Source organism: Mixophyes fleayi, chromosome 12, assembly GCF_038048845.1.
Source record: "Mixophyes fleayi isolate aMixFle1 chromosome 12, aMixFle1.hap1, whole genome shotgun sequence".
Lineage (NCBI taxonomy): Eukaryota > Metazoa > Chordata > Amphibia > Anura > Limnodynastidae > Mixophyes > Mixophyes fleayi.
This window is the reverse complement of record NC_134413.1, coordinates 66,235,953-66,257,719: the sequence shown is the minus strand read 5'-3', so window position 1 is coordinate 66,257,719 and position 21,767 is coordinate 66,235,953. Positions and strand designations below refer to the sequence as shown.

Below are 21,767 nucleotides of genomic sequence, written 5' to 3'. Positions count from 1 at the left end.
AGCCTGTTCGCATTTGCACAAACTGACTTAATGATAAGTGAGGCTGTAAGGATGAATGCACTTAAAGGGCGACAGTGTTTGTAGCAAGCTGAACACTTGCCTGAAGGGGTTAACATAGGGTGGGGCCCAGGGGCGGACCCAGACATTTGTCCTACACCGGGCGATTTTAGGGGGGGGGATTTAGGCCCCGCCCCCTTTCTGTGTTCTAAGGCTGCCGGCGGCTGCACAGTATGTGCAGGTCCGTTCAGCAGTGAAAGTGTGCTGTCCCGCTCCTCTGATTGTGTTTAAAACACAATCAGAGCAGCCGGGCAGCATACTGTCACTGCTGAACGGACCTGCACAGTGTGCAGCTATCGGCAGCAAGCCCCTTGTAGGGGATCAGCCACTGGTGGGCCCCGACCAATGGTAGCTCTCGTGGGAGGGACCTTGATTGAATATAGCAGGCTGTACTTCCTGGTCTGCCTCACTCTTCAGCACGAGATCCAGTTGGAGAGCTTGTGACAGAAAAACGGATAAGTAGCCTTATTTTGCTGTGAAAGTTGCTTAGTATTATTTCTGCCTGATTTCTGTTCGCTTACAGCCCTTCTGTTGTTACCTTTGTTGTTGTTTCCCCTGTTCAAATTTTTATTCCTGTTATTTTTACTTTCCCCCCCCCGCTCCCTCTCCTGTCTTTCCTCCTTCCACCCTCCGTTCTCTCTCCGCTGTCCCCGTTCTTCCCCGTTTTCACCTCCAGTTGTTTTTTTCTTTGTTTTCTCCCTTCCTTCAGCATGCCCGGTCCTAAACGCGTTACCTCCCGCCTGGCGCGCCTCAGGTCCCCCTCCCCCACCAGGACCGCCCGCCATCTTGCCTCCCTGCACGCTCCCTCCACGGTACCTATCCCCCGGCGCTCACCTGCTGTTCCTCCGGCGTCCAGTCTTCCCCTCCTTGTCCGCGCCTTGGCGGGTCCGGGTGCAGCTGTTCGCGGCGGGCAGCGGGGTCGGGCGGCATGTCCTAGATCAACTTTAAATTTCAGTGTAAAAATAAAGCTTTTAAGTATTTGTGTGCTAGATGAAATAACAGGCAGTATTTATCTTATGTGCAAAATAATAAACTAATTTGCACCCCTTTCATTGTAACATGGTTTGTCCCAGAGAAAATTGACTGCTTTTCTTGCCTTACTTTCCTTAATGACTCAGGTCCTTCATGGCTAACTGAATAACCCCCTAAGAATTTGTGCACAGTGGTTAATTATATTCATGCGCCTTCACAATATACTACAAGGAGAAACTAAAATGTATACCTTAGTTCTCGGGCCTTAAAACTGATATAAATAATCAGTGACAGTAACTATGTGGTATTCTTATTAACTCTGCACTTGAATGTATGGAAAAAAAGGGCCATGAATGATCCACTGAACCGCCTACTTCAAAATGCTCATGTTGGATATCCTGCTCAACAGTGGTGAGACCAGACACGGCCAGTGGTCAATTTTTAGATTAAAATTACATTAGAAATTTAACAATCATCCTGATGTCATAAGTAATGCCCAAGGGGATAAAGCATCAGCTATTTATATAGCACCACTAATTCCGCAGCGCTGTACAGAGAACTCACTCATATCAGTCCCTGACCCATTGGAGCTTACAGTCTAAATTCCCTAACATACATAGAAACAGAGACTAAGGTCAATTTTATTGCAGCCAATTAACCTACTAGAAGATTTTTGGAGTGTGGGAGGAAACCGGAGCCCCTGTAGGAAACCCATGCAAACACGGGGAGAACATACAAACTCTACACATATAAGGCAATGGTTGGGAATCAAACTCATGACCCCAGTGCTGGGATGTGGAAGTGCTAACCACTGAGCCACCATGCTGCCCAACATTGTGTTCAAGATCTTGAACAGATCTAGCAGAAACATATGTATGTGTTGTTGGGGAACAAAGAAAGGTTTCTTCTCTCTTACCATCAATAATCATCAGGAATGGCTGAGAGAATGAAAGGCAGAACATGATAGAGAGAGAGGAGAAGATGAAGAAGAAATGACTAATCTCCCAGCAATACGTTTATTTATAAAGGCTACTAATATCAAAATCAGTAAACTTTCACCTTGGGAGTTAATGACTGGAAGAAAAATGTCTGTGTCTTTACCTAATGAGCTGCATATGCCTTCAATAGATAAAAGGATGAGTAGTTTCCACAATTGCAAAAAAAAACCAGATTGTACACTTTCACCAGTATGCAGAGCACCATCTGGTTTGATCTGTGATAACAACTACTTTGCAATTATCAAAAAAAAGGCTCACAGGTAATGATTAAGAATTTCAGGAAAACTGGCACACGGGATGCCGATTGGAAAGATCTATTTGTTGTTTTACAGAGATTAGCACCTCTAGTTGAAAGAATGAGCAAAACGTGGGACAAAGGTGAAGGTCAACTGTAAACGTTGATCAATGTGAACTGATAAAGGAACATTTGGTTGATTTGAACTGATACTGTTGTACTGTTATTTATTACTTACATCATGGGTTAGAAAAGCACGATCAGATTCTGGTAGCTCTTGTGCATTTCTGAAGCTTTTGAGAACATTTTTCTAATGTACTTGATATTCATTCCTTTTAGAGCACCTAAACAAAGATAGACTAAGCAATATTTTGATTTTGATGCATAAGCTGAAGCATAGTTGCCAACTTTTACAGGCTGGCCTCCAGGGGTCTCAGAGTAGAGGTGGTTGTGCGGCTCTGCAAATTGCGTCAATTTGGCCCCGCCCCTGTGACGTAATGACGCAAATGCGTCATTTTAACACGGGGCCAAAATGATGCCGATTCCTGGAGAACCACATCATGGAGGCTTCAAATCTGTCCACTTTAATAGGAAGTGGGCAGATGCGGGAGAATTGCCAGCTCTCCCGGGAGTCCGGGAGACCTACCCGGAATTCGGGAGTCTCCCGGGTATTCCGGGAGAGTTGGCAAGTACGAGCTGAAGATGTATCTACTCTAGAGCACAAGCGAGACAATAGTCAAGATGTATCAGCGACTGAAGCAATGTTGATGTTATTTTCTCCTTTTTCTTCTTTATCCTGCTTGTAATTGTAAGTCGACGCAGCTGTGTAACTGCACATTCATCAGGATAGGAGTAAAACTACATCTCCCAGCATGCTCAACTGCTGCTGAGGGGAGGCTAGGAGAAGAGTTAAGCCAGCCCAGTGTATATGCCTGCTCAAAAGGGAGAGGCACAAAACAGAGGGTGTAGTCAGAGCCTGTGAGGAGAAATCTGAGGGAGAAATCTGAAGACAGAAAAGTTTGTGAGAGGAGAGAAAACAGAGCTGAGGCAGAGAGAGACAGCAGCAAAGCAGTGAGAGAGTTACTGTGATGAGTAGTGGAAAACAGCAGCAATTGAAGGAGAGTTTAAATGTAGCACCAGCGCCTGCGACAGTCAACCCATGTGGAACAGAACACAGATTGACTGCTTGGAAACTACATCCCCCAGACTGCCTTGGGGTGAGACAGAGATCAGAGAGACACCAGAGGCTGTCACTGGTGGGAAAACTGTGAAGTTGGGAAAGCAGTGAGAGGATTAGCTAGAGAGCTGAGAGAAGGTTGTGATCGAGAAGCTGGGGGCCAGGAGACAGAGCCATTGAGAGAGGGAGAATTGGAGAAATATGCACTGTGGAACCAGGAGTTGGGTTCATTACTCAGAGTCCCAGTCAAGGAGAGCAAGGGACAGGGGAAGGATTTCAGGAGTGTGAGGAGAAGGTCGTTTGGAGGAGAGTGGGTCAATCTGACAGACTCCATTGATAAGAGGAGCCGTGCTGAATATGACAGTTAAAGAACTATGGGACATGTACTGATTGTTTATTGAATTATCTATTTACTGGACTGAGATTTGCGGCTACAGTTTAGTTAGTCAGGGAATTGGTTGGGAGACCCGAAGATATTGAATCAAAACCATTTTGCAGGACTGTGTTTTAGTGTCAAGGGTAATAGTGCAGGGAGAGATAGCCAGGTATTCTGGGACTGAATCACCTAGAAGAAATAGCTTGTTAAATGCAAAGGAGGAGCATTTCAGTGAGTAAACTGCAAGTGTAAAGTGTAACATACTCTATAAGAAAGAACGTGAAGTTTCATCATTATAGCTAATAGGAAGGAGCAGCCACAATTTTGTTTGCACCAGTTTCTACCACCAAGTGGGGGAGAAGGAGTGTTGGATGTTATATTCAGGAGAAATTTATATCTTTCTGGAGGAAAGATTCTGCAAGTTGTGTTATTACTGCTAGTTTTAAGCTCTGCCAAACCCAGAGATTCAAGGGAGCTGTTATTTCTTTATTCATCTGAATTGCATATGTTCCTAACGTCTTGGATCAAGCACGCAAGGATCTGTACTTTTGATACTATCAGATATCAAAGATTTGGACAATTATCACTACATTACAGGGTTATTGCATGATTTCTGTATTGCACTGTTTGAATGAGTTTAAGTGTGTCAGCAGCTTATGTTTATTGAATACCTCCTGTGTAATTAGAGTATGGCAGGGCCATAACAAGGGCTGTGCGAGAGGGGAGACCGCCCAGTGCGCAACGCTGAAAGGGGGGGACACAGTCTATGAATATTTTAGGTTCATTTGGTTAAAATTGAGGACTATGGGGGGGCGACAATTTTTCTTCTCGCCCCAGGTGACTAAGGTGGAGACAAGGTGGAGACACTACACAGGAGAGATAGCGGTGAGACTCTACTACAATCATCTCCTCCATAGGCACACCTGGAAATATGGTGGTACATAAACAAGGAGCTTTGGAGTGGAGGAATTCCAAATAGGTATAGTTGGTTATATTACTTATTTGCTGGTGGACTGAGATACTACTCTGAGAGTGAAGAGCTTTGGGAGAGAGGGTGGTTAGGTTCAAGAGACTGTGTTTGATCTGCTTCAAATAATATACATACTTGCTGAGCTAACAAATTGCTTCCTGCCAGGACTACAGGAAGTATAAAGCATACTTACCAACCTTTGGTAAGTTCCTTCCAGGAGAACCCAGACAGGGGGGCGTGGTTAGTGGGCGGGAGATGCGGGGCGCGGTATTTTGCATCATTTTGGCTCCGCCCAAGGCAAAATGCTGTTTTTGTCGCGGGGGGAGGGGGGACGAGGCCAAAATTTTGAGGAGCAGATGCCATATGTGGGATATTTGCCTGCTCTTCCGGGAGCCCGGGAGACCTACCCGAATTTAGGGAGTCTCCCGGACATTCCGGGAGAGTTGGCAAATATGGTATAAAGCTGCTGAACAGAGGGGAATTGAGTTTGCTACCATTTTGCGTGAATAAAATTCAGCCCATTAAGAGAGCAGCCATTTTGAGATTACAGAGAAAGCTGTGGTATTTTCAATCGAAAACTGTACCTGTATTTATAAAGCAGTCAAGTGATAGAGTGTCACACCACGAGGATTCTGGGAGATGCCCGAGTGGTTTTGCCTGGTTTGACGCTACCCTCAGAGAGGCGCGGAGTCTAATGGAACGGGAGGTTTCACCAGGGACTGCCGTAAGGGACTATGGGCGTAGCGGCTCCCGAACCGCAGGTCGCGTTCCTCTCAGAAGGTAATGGGCGAAACCACAAGGAGAACCTGGTACACCAGAACAAGAAAAGATAGAAGGTAGCGGAAGTGTGGTTCAGTAGCAGTAGTTGTCACGCATATCCTGCAGAGCTGGGAAGCCCCTAGATTCAGGAAGGTAGCGGAGAGAGTTTTTGCGGCAGCTGTTGCCACGGTAATCCTGTGGAGCTGGGAAGCCCCTAGAGTCAGGAAGGTAGCGGATCGGGGTTCTGCAGCAGCTGTTGCCACGGTAATCCTTGGAGCTGGGAAGCCCCTAGAGTCAGGAAGGCAGCGGAGCGATGTTCAGCTGCAACTGTTGCCATGGAGATCCTGTGGAGCTGGGAGGCCCCTTGAGTCAGGAAGGTAGCGGAGCGAGGTTCTGCAGCAACTGTTGCCATGGAAATCCTGTGGAGCTGGGAGGCCCCTTGAGTCAGGAAGGTAGTGGAGCGAGGTTTTGCAACAACTGTAGACAAGAAGCCCAGGAAGGAAGGTATGGACCATGCAGAAAATAACTGGAGGCTGCTCAGGTGAGAATCACTGCAGGGGGCGTCTAACTTGGAAGAGAGACTTGAAGATCTGACACCTTACTACAGCGGGAGGTGCCTTTTATAGTGAGAGCTAGCAGCTGATTGGCTGCAATGAATGAATGGAAGAAATGCCGGGTCTGTATATGTGCAGAACTTGGCAAGCTGTCTCCCGCTCTGGAGAGCCGCAGCGACTGTCCAGAGCAGCGTGGAGGCAGAGAAGACAAGATAAGTCAGGGCGCTCGTCTGGATCACCAAGTCTGAGTGGTGACATAGAGTGAGAGTGTTCAACTGTTTCTAGGAAATAGTGATAACTGGATCCGCAGGGAAGTAAGAAGTCTCCATTCAAAAGCACCTGTGTAAAATACTGTGTCCAAGGACTATCTTCCTAGTTCAGGCATATGCATAGACTGTGAAGGATCACAGGCCACCAGAATGCACCAGCAAGAGAGCTAAAAGTATTATTTTTTACATTTACATATTTAAAGGCAGTGAGTGTTATATTCAAACCATGTTCATGTTATTCTTAGTGGAATGTTATATAACCCCGGGCATTGTCAGTATGCAGGCTCCATGTGAACTACCTGTTGTGCTATCAAACCAGCTGGATTAAATAGAGTGCCAGAGGTACCTCATCTATAGGCACTGAGGGGTAAAGGTAGTTGTGCAAGGGAAATGATCGAAGTTGCTGTGACCGGATCACTGATAAATAACTTTTGGTATGAATTTATTTAAAGGAAATAGCGCAGGCCGCTGATTTATATAAATTGCCAACGCACTTATTTTAGATATTGTGTATATTGTGAGATAGGAAATCGTTATCTCTGAGACCAGAGTAGAAAAGTTGTTTTTTTTGTTTACCCTTGCTAAAGGAAATACCTTATTTCTGATGTATATATCTGATACAATGAGCCTTTGTTTACAAAGCCTTTCGTGTATTGTGACGTGGGAAACTGGCTTGTTTTTGGTTTTTGTTGTTCTGTGTGAATATGTATTCCAAACGGTCTGAAAAAAAGCCCCATGTTAATTAGATCTTTTGATGTGTGAAGGTTCAACATTGAAGGCAGGAACTTTTAATTAAGACTGGCTCCTGGATTCTCTGCATCTGAAAACCAGATGCAGGACATCACAGCGTTTCTAGAATTTCACATATAAGTGTAAATATGGCTAGCTTCCCAATGCATATAAATCCATGTTTGTGAAAATAGAGTACATCCTGATGCTAAAAATAGCCTGTGTCAGAACTGTATAAAAGTTGAGCTGTGTGAGCATGTAATGTATCATTCTTCTGATTTTCATCTGACCTGATCACACTGGTTAGCCAGTGTGAGAGCAAATAAACATCTTGCTTCAAGACCTGCTTGAAAACATCTTCAATATTGCTGTATTCCTGTGATCTGCAGATTAGACCCAAAATCTAATCCGTTCTCCGTCTGTCTGAGGTTTGGACCCAAGCTTTTCCAGTACCACCGCTCTGCTTGCTACCCATGCAGCCCTGGTTAGTGTGATAGGCCAGAGGGGGATCCATCCACAGCAACCCTGATCTATATTGAGAGGTCAGGAGTACCATCCCTGGTACACCAGCAACGAGGTACACTCGCAGCGTCAGTTACCCAGAAGGAACATGGCTCTGAATGCCATAGAAGGAGCTCAGTGGTGGCAGCATTGTAAGCCCCGCCTACTGCGGCAAGAGGGCGCATTTGGGATAACGTAAGGGAACGGTGGCAAAGTAAGCCCAGCCGGTTCCCAGCAACAACAGACAGGGTGGCATAGGCAGTCCATCCTGTCACAGTTGCTATGCAAGAGGTTAGCTTTCTAACATTCAAGTAATTTTTGGCTTTATTATCGTATGTTGTATTATTTGATGTCCTGTCATTATTTCATGATAAACGTATATTTTTTGTTATAAAACATAGAAAAGTGGTTGCTGCCCATCCTCATCTAATAAATTGTGTCCCGTTATGGTTATAGTGATGGGCAAGGGGTTCCCCTAAGTCTCCCCTTGGTGTTCTTGGTCCCCAGAAGAGAAGCCACGTGTCAAGATTTGAGCGGAGTCCCTGTTCTGAATAAGAGAGGTGAGAGGAAATCTTACACCTACACCAACATAGACCAATTTCCATAGGAGCCTGGAGAAGGGTGCAACATAACGCTATAAGGTCTGATAATGTTTGTTTTATAATGGCAGAACACTACACAAGTTTAACTAATGTTACAAACTGTTAAGTGTGTGCTCCTGTTCCTGTGTATACTATGGTGAAATCCAAGTGTTGCTGAATTGGGCAAAGGAGGTGTTGGTGCAGGAATGGTCAGATGTTTGAGTATTGAAGGGAACAATGCTTACTACTAATTGTAGTACACTTACATACCTCTCAACATTGTGGCTGTTCAAATCGGGACAGAGTGATGGGGCGTGGCCATGTAACAACAGGGGCGTGGTTATATCATTTGGGCGAGGTGGCCACACCACTGCAGTCGCTTATTGTGCTTCTCAATCACTTGGCCGCCCCTTGTTAGATCATACAATTGTTGCGCTCATACAACACCCGTTCACCGCTGGATGTAAGTAAATGGACTTATACATTCCTCCCACCATTCTGGTCCAATCGGGACAAAGATGTCCCAATCTGCACAGCGGGACATAGTCCTCAAATCGAGATTGTCCCGCCTAAATCGGGACAGTTGGAAGGTATGCACTTATAAATAAAATCTAACTTATCACGCTTATCGCTTCTCATATATCATCATCAACATTTATTTATATAGCGCCAGCAAATTCCGTAGCGCTTTACAATTGGGAACAAACATTAATAAAACAATACTGGGTAATACATACAGACAGAGAGGTAAGAGAACCCTGCTCGGAAGCTTACAATCTATGAGACATTATATATATATATATATATATATATATATATAAATATACGACATGTTTTTACTAGGAACATGTCAAGGAATATAGGAAAAAGTAAATGAGATTTCATGGTGAAATATTGAGATTATTCATTTGGATGGGTCCTTAATAATGGCTCAGTTACAGATATTGGTTGTTAGCTATTGCAGACAAGTTGTTAAATCAGGCTAAAACCGCAGTCCCTATAGAAAGTTGTGGGGACTAGTTTTGCATACAAAGTCAGTGGGACTCTGATATCTGCTGCGATCCTATAGTTATAAATAACTAGGGAAGGTTTATAAGTGGGGTAAGTGACAGATTTCTCCTGCCTTCTGGAATGTTCCCCGTCCACCCAGCCCCATTTTGTTTTGTTTGTCAGTCTGATTTGCTTGTTGAATCAGCCTTTTTCCTTCCTGAAAGGTCCAGTTGGTGGAAAGCAGTCCAATCAGTGGCCATAATAACACATTCGGGTTGCGTGTTGGGTACTCTCCCCAAACAGGGGTAAAGCTTAGTCAGGCAGGCCTCAGCTAATGAGTCAAATGGGGTACGTTCCAATATATAGTTCAAGAATATTATGGTTTTGGCCACTAATTCCGCAGCGCTGTACATTGAACTCATTCACATCCCTCCTCCATTGGAGCTTACAGTCTAAATTCCCCAACATACGCAGAGAGAGAGAGACAGATCAATTTAATAGCAGCCAATTAACCTACCAGTATGTTTTTGGAGTGTGGGAGGACACCAGAGCACCTGGAGGAAACCCATCCAAACACGGGGAGAACCTACAAACTCCACACAGATAAGGTCATGGTCAGGAATCAAACTCATGACCCCAGTGGTGTGAGGCAGAAGTGCTAACCACTGAGCCACCGTGCTGCCTTGCTATTTATTGGCCACCATTCTGATTAAAACGTATTCTTCAATAGTTTTTGTGACCTTTCGTACGCCAAACAATTGTCTTGTGTCTTTATTTCATGGTGATAAGGTAACTTTTGGTGAGAGAAATAATGTAAAGGTAAAGTTATCAACCTCTAGGCGGATTATGATGCCCCTTTATATCTGATAACACAGCTGACATAGAGCAAAACATTAATACCATTAAGGTTGAGATAATGCAGGGCTTACTAATTGTTCCCAGGGTACCGCTGTTCTAATTGTGTTTGTATAATGATGCATCTGTCATCTATCATCCTCAGGCCTAGTAAAATGTTGGGAATATTCACATGAAACAGAAAAAGATATAAAGCAATATAGTGTCATAAGTTCAAAACATGTGAGTGAGTTCTCTGTACAGTGCTGCGGAATTGGTGGCGCTATATAAATGATGATGATGAATATGCTCCACCACACAAGGAGCACAAAGTCTGTGAAGAAAAGGTAGAGAATCCTTCAATTCTTAAAGGTGACAAGAGGTGAAACACTCTTTATCCTCATGTACTGTGAACACAGCTCTCACTTTCCAATATTATGCTTACAAGAAGCTTTCTTTACTGCTTGCCTTGAATAAATTATCAAAACTTGTCCACATGTATTCCACTCTCAGCATATAGCCACATGCGAGGGATGATGGTATTTCACTCACGTCATGTAGGTACCTATGAAAAAATAATAGTACGACCTTCTAGTGCATTACCACTGTAATATAAAAGAGAAATAAAAGAAGATAAAACATACATAAATAATTAAAACCCTAAAGAAAGGGAGGATACCCCAACCTGGACTGTATACCTATCTCATAGGAGTTACGGGTCTCTTTAGGTGTAAAATGTCCCTTCTAGAATCAATACGGCCAGAGATGGTAGGAGTCCACATAAATGTTCCTGACGCGTTTCTACTCCTTACTGGAATATTTTTCAAGGCAAAAAGTGTATATACCTCCATGGTTTTCCAATGAGTATCTCTGCTTCATGTGAATATTCCCCACATTCATAAGAGTGTTTAAGAAGGCCATCTATATCATCATTCTGTGTGTCCATGAGCGCCTATATATATATGTACGTATATATTTACAGGAGGGGACGCGTTAGAGCCAGAAAAACTGAATGGAGCTTTAAACGGAAAGAAGTGGGAGTTTAGCTGACAAATGGCTAAGGACTTATTCATCAGAGAAGTGGGATTGTTGTACAATGTGCCAGCAAAAAGCTACATAAAATAGAATACAGAAGAACCCGAAGATGACAAGGTTGTCCTGGAAATGAAAGAAAGTCAAAGATCACAGAGAGTGAAAGAATGCGGCAGCAGATTACTCGGAAGAACAGGTGGTCCGAGAAATTCCTCACTGCTGTCAATTTCTATGTTTCTGTCCTTCATAAAATATAGAAAAGGACGATGAATTACTTTTGTGGCAGTGTTTGAAGTCTCATTGCACAGCTGATAAGAACCCAGGGCCCAAGAGAAATGAAAAGATAGAAGTTCCTGACAGTCCAGAAGATACTGGTTTTGAAATGCCCGTGTCTCATTGACATAGTCCAGGAGACATTATTGTGAGATCCAGCCTGGGGATCACCATCATGACCTCAATCATTGAGAAGTCTTAGGAAATTATATTCACTGCCTGAGCACTTTGGGGAACCAACTTAACAAGAAATGCAGGGGGAAAAGAAACCTCTCAGTCAGACTGACAGGTCATCCAATCATTCCAGGGAGAGGTCAATCCAAAAAAGCAGTGGTGCTTAGTGTGAAAAGTTGCTTTACGTTTATTTAACAGAGCGGGAGTTCCTATAACTTTACTTATATTGGAAGAATAATATCGACCTAGAAGTGTTTGGATTTATACTGACAGCTTCCAAAAGGTTTTAATGTAGCATATATAGGGGGAGAGTGTAAATTATACAGTATAATATAATATATAAATGTGATTAGTATACAGTCATCAGGATATATCACATCGCAGTTGCAGGGGTGGGTGTTCAGCTTCTGGGGCACCGCCGGTATTCAGAATGCCAGATCACAGAGTGCCAAAATGAGATAAGACCAGATATAAAAGCTAAATATAAAAAAATGATATCCCTGCAAAACAAAATTTTTATTTGCTTTTAAATGAAATGTCACATTTGGGGCCATGTTGTTCTCAATATTGGTATTGTATTACACAGCGTTCAACTTTTTTTCTACTGCTGAGCCAATTTTAGAAGCAAAAAGGATTAACACCACCATCTATAATTAATAAATGTGCCAAATATTGTTTAAACTGCATATCCTGGATGTCTTTTCTTACCTTCTGCAATATACTTTTATTGTCATATCTTAACTTAACTAAAATGAAGACACCGAGACTGTATAAAGTGGCTAAATGGGTCACAGTTTATTACTAATTGAAAACTAGGTGGCGGAGAAGGTGCACTGCGGAACACCTAACCGGCTGATTACCCGAACCAAGCGTGGATGGTGCTAAATCTGGTGTCAGAGTGACCACACCCCCTCTAGACTCGCAATGTGGTTAATTCATAGAATTCGCATGAGCAGACCAACCCGTCACCAGGGGTGGATGGGCGTTACCTTGTGAAGAATAAAGAGACCATCTAGACAGCCAATGGGGACCTATATAGAAATCCAAGACACTCCCACTTAACTACTATTGGTCGGCCTGGAGCAGGGAATATTAACTCTTTGCAGGTAAGTGTAAAGTTACAGAGGCACACATGTCTGCATTTAAGTGCTTTCATCTATAAGGACAATAAACCACATGGCCAAGGCAGTATGTGCAGGGAGTATCATAAGATGTTAAAATCTAATATTATGTCACTCTTAACCACGCTTTACCAAAATATTTATAAGGAACAAAATGACTCCCGCTAATTCAAGGAAGCTCACAATACATTTATTCTCAAACCAAACAAAAACCATGAAAATATATATTCATATAGGAGACACGGTTTTAAATCTGGCCAAAATAATTTAAATCTGGCAATAATTTTGCCTACAATCCTTTTACTACAGATATTCACTCCACCCATCAAATAGGTTTTACCTGTTGATAGACATTGGGTAAGGGGTAATAAAGACAGAAGCAGTTACTTCATTTAAAAAATCCTCATCAGATATGTAAGTTTGTTTAGAGTAGAAATGCTCACTGAACCCTGTGAACTGGTTTTGGTTTTGAATCTGGATTAGCTTGGTGTTTTGGTTTTGGATTTTTTGGGGAAAAAACTAAAATATGCTAAAATCACATATTTTTGCACTTTTTTTTGTTCCTAAATTATTATTAAACTCAATAACACTAATTTCAAGTCATTTGCAGTCAATTTTGACCACCTCACAGATCACAATATTATTTTCATACACTTTCGGACAAATACGGCAGCGACCTGGCTGGATGGTAAGCGACAGAGCAATGACACAAACACACGGCAGTTCCTAGCACATCTAGGACACATTGGCACACAGCAGTGGTAGAAAAGAAAAATAGTGCAAGTTGGAATTGTCCTTTGGTCTGCCCTCGCTCCCACCCACCGTTATTTTGGATCTTAAAAAGGAATCCAAAAATCACGAGATCCAACAACGTAATGATAACGTTTTACCTCGTTATCAATTCCGAGGGCGCGTGAAAGTACTGAGCCGACTTGGCTCGGTACTCGGGTCCCCAAGTTCAGGTGTGTTCGGTTCTCGAGGAACCGAGCCTGAGCATCTCTAGTTTAGATCCATAGAAAGTTATTGACAAGGTCTCTGCAGAGATTTTTTGAGATTAGAGTGTTTGGCCACAGTTTTTCCCAATTAATCAGATATCTTTCCAGTCATTTTACTAGTAATAAATTGGACATATGGAGATCCTGTCATGAGTCCTGAGTCATTAAGGGGAGCAAAACATAATAAAGGAGTAACTTTGCACCTGGGCAAAACCATGATGCAATGGAGGGGTAGGTCACATTAAAATGTGTGGACAGATTTATAGTTGGGGTAGGGCATGTCCTAGATCAACTTTAAATTTCAGTGTACAAATAAGCTATCAAGTATTTGTGTGTTACATGTGCAAAATAATAAACTAATTTGCACCCCTTGCATTGTAACATGGTTTGTCCAGGATCAAACTTACTCATTTTTTGTTTTGCTCTCCCTTAATGAACCGGGCCCATCATGTTCAGAGGAACAGGACAAGGTTGCCCCCTCTTGCCAATCCTATTCAATATGAGCCTCGGTCCACTATTTAGAATTCTTCAATGCAGGCAGGTCTTTAAAAGTATTTTTATTGGAAACATGGTAACTAAAATCATTGCTTTTGTTTTCGATATTCCATTATAGATCTCTAAACCCATTACAACCCCTACAACAAATACTCAATACAATTAAAAACTTTCGTGTTATGTCAGATTTCACAGTAAATCTAGGAAAATCAGTTGTCAAATCACTAAATACAATAACTATACCGACATGAAGCAAGCAGCTCAATATCACTTGTGCAAAACACACGCTTACTTGGCCATCCAACTCCCAAAAACCTCCATGACCTATATATATTGATTGATCATTTTTGGAGACAAATACACAAATATACATTTGATCATTTATTAAATTATATTCCACTCCCCCCCAGGCTACATCAGTACCACTTACTGATTATTGAGAGAGCTATATTTACCCCAAAACTTTATCATGTCATTTCTGTCCTGTAAGTATTGTGTTTTAGGAGTATTAGGGTTAGGGTTAACCCTATTACCCCTAAGGTTAACTCTAAACCTAATAACCCTATCACATAACACAATACTTACAGGACAGAAATGACAGACGGGTCCGTCCAGCGCTGCTTTAAGCCAAGTCGCTCTTTGTCATGACGTCAATTTCTGCAGTCGGCAACACAGTGAGTCGGGATCTGAAGTCATTCCGGTAAGTAGTTTTCTTTGCAGGTCGGTGTTGTACTAAATCGGAATCCTCATGTCGTTCTCTATAGTCAGTATCGTGAAACGGACTACCATCGGAAAGCGGGGCCTCACGATCCTTCTGACTTTGTGGGTTTTAAGCAGGAAATGTCAGAAAAGTTATCCCATAATGCAGGTGTCCTAAGGCGAGCTCATGGAGGACAGAAATGTTATACCTGTCCTTCCACACATTTCTTCATAGTCCACTGACTTTAATAAATTATTATTATTATTATTATTATTATTATTATTATGGACATTCATAAAACAGGGACATACAAGATAGACAAAATAAATGCAGACCAGACATGAAAACCAAGAGTATGGAGGGCTGTACTCATTAGAGAGCTTACGATCTAATAGGAGGGGAGCACAGTTGAAACAAGAGGCGCGAGGGTGGCTCAGAGTGGAGATTGGAAGAGCTGTGAGGGTGCGTTAGTGTGAGTTGTTTTGGCGGGAGTAGGGAAAGCTTGAATAAAGAGATAGATTTCGAAGTTTTGAAGGCTGTGGGAAAGTCTGATTGAACGTAGTAGGGAATTCCATAAGTGGGGAGCAGCACGGGAGAAGTCTTGTAGACGAGAGTGAGAGGTGGTTACCAGAGATGAGAGTAGATCTAAAAGGGCGGGAGGGAGAGTATTTTGATATGAGATTTGTGATATATGAAGGGGTAGTGTTGTTGTTGAGGGCTTTGTAGGTAACAGTGAGTAATTTGAATTGGCTTCTAGAGGACACAGGGAGCCAGTGTAGGGATTTGCAAAGTGGTGTCACAGATGTGGAGCGGTGAGAGAGGAAGATCAGTCATGCATCGGCATTTAAGATGGATAAATAATTTTACTGATATATGTGGTTTGCTTACATTAGTTGGCACTTAGCTATGCCAAACGCTCTAGTTTAGGATTAATTGTATTTTGTATTTTATAAGTCTACTATAGGTAATCTACATTTTTGTATCTTCAATACTATTTGACTTTTTCATTGTACTTTCACATTGCTCTTCGAAAAATTCTGTTTAGAATAAAGTGTCAAATATATTCTTCTGATACTCATTAGGATTTCCTGCTTGCACGATGGTGCCTGTGGATATAGCCAGTAGCTATTTCAGCAAACAGTCCATTCCTGCAACTAGTTAGAATGCATCACCTATGGTATTCCAGCATAAATTTAAAACAATATGCCCTTGTTGTATTAAATGATGTGCTAAAATCCAAAAAGCTATAGCAGACAATAAGACTTTAAATAATTTCAAAAACTCAAATTATCATGAAACGTTATGTGTGCAAATTTTGTTTTATTTTTTAATTGATAAATCATGTCAAATTGTGTGTTTTGTTTTATCATATTTCGAGGGTAAACATTAGTGTGAGTCGGAGCCACATCAAAGAAGTATAGGGATGTGAATGTGGCACAACTTCTTGTACAAACAAAAAACACAGTTGTTGTTAGCACTTACAACATCTCATACACGTAACCTGTCATCCCTGTATCACAGTTCTCACTGTGTTTGTAGTCGATAGCAGAGTCTGATACTGATATTAAAAATTTGTGACAATATCCTATGTAAACACAGACAGAGCAAGCACATGGCAGTAATTGGTGTCCTGTATAGAAGATGATTCACCCTAGGAATACCATGGACATAATTTGTGAATGCATCTTAAAAAATAAATGTTTGCAAAGGTGATAAAAACTTATCTGACTTCGTCATTGTTTATTTATATAGCGCCACTAATTCCGCAGCGCTGTACAGAGAACTCACATCAGTCGCTGCTCCAATTGAGCTTACAGTCTAAATCACCTAACATACACAGACTGAAACAGACTAAGGGCAATTTAATAGCAACCAATTAATCTATTAGTATGTTTTTGGATTGTGGGAGGTAACCCATTTAAACAAGGGGAGAACAGAAAGCAGAACTGCACAATTACAGCAGAAATACGAGATTTAACATAATCAGTGACAGTGACTATGTGGTATTCTTATTACGTTTGCACTTGAATGTATGGAAAAAATGGGCCATTAATAATCCACTGAACCGCCTACTCCAAAATGCTCATGTTGGATATCCTGCTCAACAGTGGTGAGACCAGACAAGGCCAGTGGTCAATTTTGAGATTAAAATTACATTAGAAATTTAACAATCATCCTGATATCAGTAATGCCTAAGGGGATAAAGCATCAGCTATTTATATAGCGCCACTAATTCCACAGCGCTGTACAGAGAACTCACTCACATCAGTCCCTGCCCTGTTGGAGCTTACAATCTAAATTCCCTAACATACATACAAACAGAGACTAAGGTCAATTTGATTGCAGCCAATTAACCTACTAGAATATTTTTGGAGTGTGGGAGGAAACTGGAGCTCCTGTAGGAAACCCACACAAACACGGGGAGAACATACAAACTCCACACATATAAGGCCATGGTTGGGAATCAAACTCATGACCCAGTGCTGTGAGGCAGAATCGCTAACCACTGAGCCACCACGTTGCCCACAACAGACTTAACTTCATTACCTTTTATCAGTCAACAGCTTCAACTCCCAAGTCCCAAGTTAGGTCAACCATAGTGGAGTCTATCATTGCTGGCAGGGCCTGATCAACCACTAGGCTGACCAGGCTGCAGCCTGGGGCGCTGGGTCCCGGGGGGCGCTGCCCTGTGGGTATTTTTTTTTTTTTCTTCATTCTTTTTTTTTTTGGGGTGGGGGAGGGGGGAGTCGCCACGGGGGGGTGGAGGGCTCGACAATCAAAAGCAATGGTGGTCAGTGGTTAGCAACACACAGCCAATCGCCAGGCTGCCTGTTGCTGTGCAGCAGACAGGAAGCAGGACGTCTTCACTTCCTATCTGCTGATCTGAGGAGAGGAGCGACGCTGGCACAACTACAGGTAATTGAAGGGGGGAACTGCCCTGCATATCTATAGGGAGGGGGGGGGAACTGCCCTGCATATCTATAGGGAGGGGGGGGGAACTGCCCTGCATATCTATAGGGAGGGGGGGAACTGCCCTGCATATCTATAGGGAGGGGGGGGGGAACTGCCCTGCATATCTATAGGGAGGGGGGGGGAACTGCCCTGCATATCTATAGGGAGGGGGGGGGAACTGCCCTGCATATCTATAGGGAGGGGGGGGGAACTGCCCTGCATATCTATAGGGAGGGGGGGAACTGCCCTGCATATCTATAGGGAGGGGGGGGAACTGCCCTGCATATCTATAGGGAGGGGGGAACTGCCCTGCATATCAATAGGGAGGGGGGGGGGGGAACTGCCCTGCATATCTATAGGGAGAGGGGGGGAACTGCCCTGCATATCTATAGGGAGAGGGGGGGAACTGCCCTGCATATCTATAGGGAGGGGGGGGAACTGCCCTGCATATCTATAGGGAGGGGGGGGAACTGCCCTGCATATCTATAGGGAGGGGGGGGAACTGCCCTGCATATCTATAGGGATGGGGGGGGAACTGCCCTGCATATCAATAGGGGGGGGGGGGAACTGCCCTGCATATCTATAGGGAGGGGGGGGAACTGCCCTGCATATCTATAGGGAGGGGGGGAACTGCCCTGCATATCTATAGGGAGGGGGGGAACTGCCCTGCATATCTATAGGGAGGGGGGGGAACTGCCATGAAAATCTATAGGGAGGGAGAGAGGTTGATATGTATGAAGGAGGGTAGAGGAGGGGGGCTGATATATGTGACTGGGGGAGTTTTGATGTGACGGGGGGGATAGCTAGCTAGCAGAGTGGAGGTAAGGAAAATAGCTGCAAGGGGGATGGATGCAGGATGGGAGGTAAAGAAAATGGCTGCAGCAGGGGTTAAGGAAAATGGCTGTGGGGGGGTTGTGGTTAAGGAAAATGGCTGCAGGGGGTATTTAAAAAATACAGCAGCTTTGGGGGGCAGAATCTCATGATTGTGTGGTGGTCACATGGGTGGTCTCAGCAATCACTAGAATACTAAATATTAGTGAGATGGGGCTGGTAGAGGTTTGTATTTGATTGACAACAAATATTCAGATATTGCTTATATATGCCTGTCCAATGGGGTACTTTTAGCTGGCCATAATGGAGTGTTTTGTTTCAACTAAAGGGCCTAATCATTCAGGGTTTGCATTATAATACATTTTTACATTTTCAAAACAGGATGCCAACTTTCCAGAAGCCAGCGAGAGGATAACAAAGTTGCAAGAGAGAAGAGCAAGAACAGGTAAGAGACAATGGCACAATCTGTCTAAATTTGAATGCTGGAGAATACACCTGAACATTCATATTCAGGAGTGTTCCTATACACCTATATATTCGGAGGAGGGTGGGGGAGGGGGGGGGGGGGGGGGCGCTGCGGCCGTATTAGCCTAGGGCGGCCAGAACCCTTAATCAGGCCCTGATTGCTGGTAATTAAGAATACAGGATCCAAATTTCCACCACTGAATACTTAAACCAGCCTGGACACTAATCTAGAACTACTGACAAGTACAGTTTGGTATAAATAGTCTTGGAATTAGAAAACACTGGTGAAAGAGCTGACCTTGAATTAATACATACGTTTTATTTGATACATTGATAAGTTTTGATCTCTGCTATCCTATTATCTCCATTCCACTGATTATTTCACCTCTGAAGCTCCGCAACTTGATCGCTTCAGCTTTGTGCACCTGTCCATTGTTTACTCCAGCATTAGGATACCCGTTCCGATCTATACCATGCTGGGACAATAGCCTCCCCACTGCAATTGTCCAGCCAGCCTGTGGGCTGTACTACTCACTTACTGTACAATTAAACAGAGGTTATCCAAAGATGACCCACATTGGAAACCGGGAGGCAATTTAAGCTCCGTTGCTGCCTTTAATGAATGGTACCTGTTCAAGTGACCACATAAAGTCCAAAAAAATATAACTAGGCAGATGCAGAACAGACAGATATTAAGATAGCTTCTACAGTGCACCTTAGAAGAATCCTTGTCCCAGTAATAGGTCCAATTTTATTAAATCAACTGGGATAGAAAGATTTAGGTGTTTGTCATTAATGTCACTTCCTGCAAAAGAAAACTCAGTTAAAACTTGAGAATGAATAAAGTTACATTAAAGAACACCATTGTTTTTCTTATGCAATTCTGCATATCTTTGATATGTCACTTGGCTACCTTCCCATTTACAAAAATTAGAGTGGCATCCAAGATGGCCGACTTCAAGATGTCCGCCCTACTGACCACATTCACTAAACAGTTTTCCACCACACCTAGATCATATGTGTAGACACTGGATTAATAATTTGTTACTCAATTCCGTTTTAAAAGGGTGTTTCCAAACTTATGGACCACCCTGTATATCAGAATTATTTATAATAATGTAGTTAAGTAGTTTTTTTTTTTATCACATTATGTATTGACCTGGTAACACTGAAGGTCATAAATACTGAAAACAGTTTGGACCTCAACGAACCCCTCCTCCCTGGCACATATGGGTCCACAGCTTTTCAAGGTCTATGGTGATCGGCAGGAGCTGGTGGATCGATGCAAAATTACAGGGTACCAGTCATAACAGTTCAATATAAGTTTCCTTTACTAACCTAACTTTAGACTGGACAATGTTACTACTGGAACAGTAATTTAAAGGATCTATATATTATAACCCAGGCAGGAACTTGAACATATCATTGTATGCAGCAACAATAGATAGTTTTGGTCCTTATTAAAGCAGTTGTACATGAAAATTGTAAGCTTGGATCTCACACACGCTCCCGTTAGCTAGCATCACAAGTAAGGCAGAATAAGTTGCCATCTGACAGGGCTTATTTGTGATTTAGACTCTATTAAAACTCCGTCTTAAACTAAAACCAGGGATGAGCCAAAGATCAGTAAATCAATCCTTACCCACTGAGAATCAGCCTTGCATTCCCTGCTTTCCTCAAATCAGAGAAATGGATGCATTCTGCAACTTTACACAAAAGTAAATACTGGGTGCAAGGCATATAATCCCCTCAAAGGTATACGTAGACCAACAAACAACTAGTCTGTGATATGCGACCCAAACATACAAAACATAACAAAGAGCCATGTGTATGTAACTTATTAAAAAAGTTATTAAAAAAAACTCCTACTACTTGAACTAGAGCATATGGCTAAAATTGCCTGCTCAAAACACAGAAACACACTGTTACAACCATATACTGTAGGTGCTTAAGAACGTTATAGCAACATCTGTTATGATGGAAACAAACTGTGGACTTCCCTGATTGTTTCCATGGATGTAGAGACTGCTCAGAAAAGTCAGTCTTTAAGAACCTGGCAGCAAATATGTGTTTCTTTGTTTTAAGCATACCATTTCAGGCAGACATTTTACTTCAACTATCAGGTATTATTTCAGCGAGTTTTAGTGACCCGCATAATGATAAAGATTATGCAAAACCATTTGCATAATCTGCATAGTTATCCTGTAGGAGGATGCTTTCTGCGCTTGATATGCCCGACTTGTCTTTCGCTGTGTAAAGAAATGTCGGCATGGTTACATATCTCTTACAATAATCTAAAGGTGAAGGATGCTATTAAGAGTTTACCTATGAGGGATTATTTATGTTCTTGTCTTTTCTAAGAAGGAAGACCTAAATTGCCGCCATCAATAGTTAAACCAATTACCATAAACGGTGTCTGAGAACAGGTCTAATGGTCATATTATTTCTGTTAGCATTCAACAAAAGAGAGACATCTGGGAGTCAGTCTTTCAGCTTTCTTAAATAAAAAAAAATCAAGTAAAGTATCAGCGAGGAAATAATCTGGGTACTGAATTATACACGGAGAGAGGTCTGAAAGAGTCCGTGAAGTCATCTGGTAAATCATTGTTCAGTTCCAAAGACTCGGTTGACATTGCGACATTGGTAAGTTATAGACTATGTAAAATAGGCCTGGAAACATTATGCGTGGTTTACCTTATAATAAAGAAGACTGAAGGTTTAACACTT

General features: G+C 42.6%; 1 long non-coding RNA gene across 1 annotated transcript; it reads left to right on the top strand.

The window, feature by feature from the left end:
- Positions 1 to 3,993: 3,993 nt before the first annotated feature.
- LOC142108512 (uncharacterized) lies at positions 3,994 to 12,142 on the top strand. Its single transcript, XR_012680167.1, has 3 exons — positions 3,994 to 4,046; positions 8,054 to 8,157; positions 10,985 to 12,142. It is a non-coding gene; the product is annotated as an uncharacterized LOC142108512 (long non-coding RNA).
- Positions 12,143 to 21,767: the final 9,625 nt, after the last annotated feature.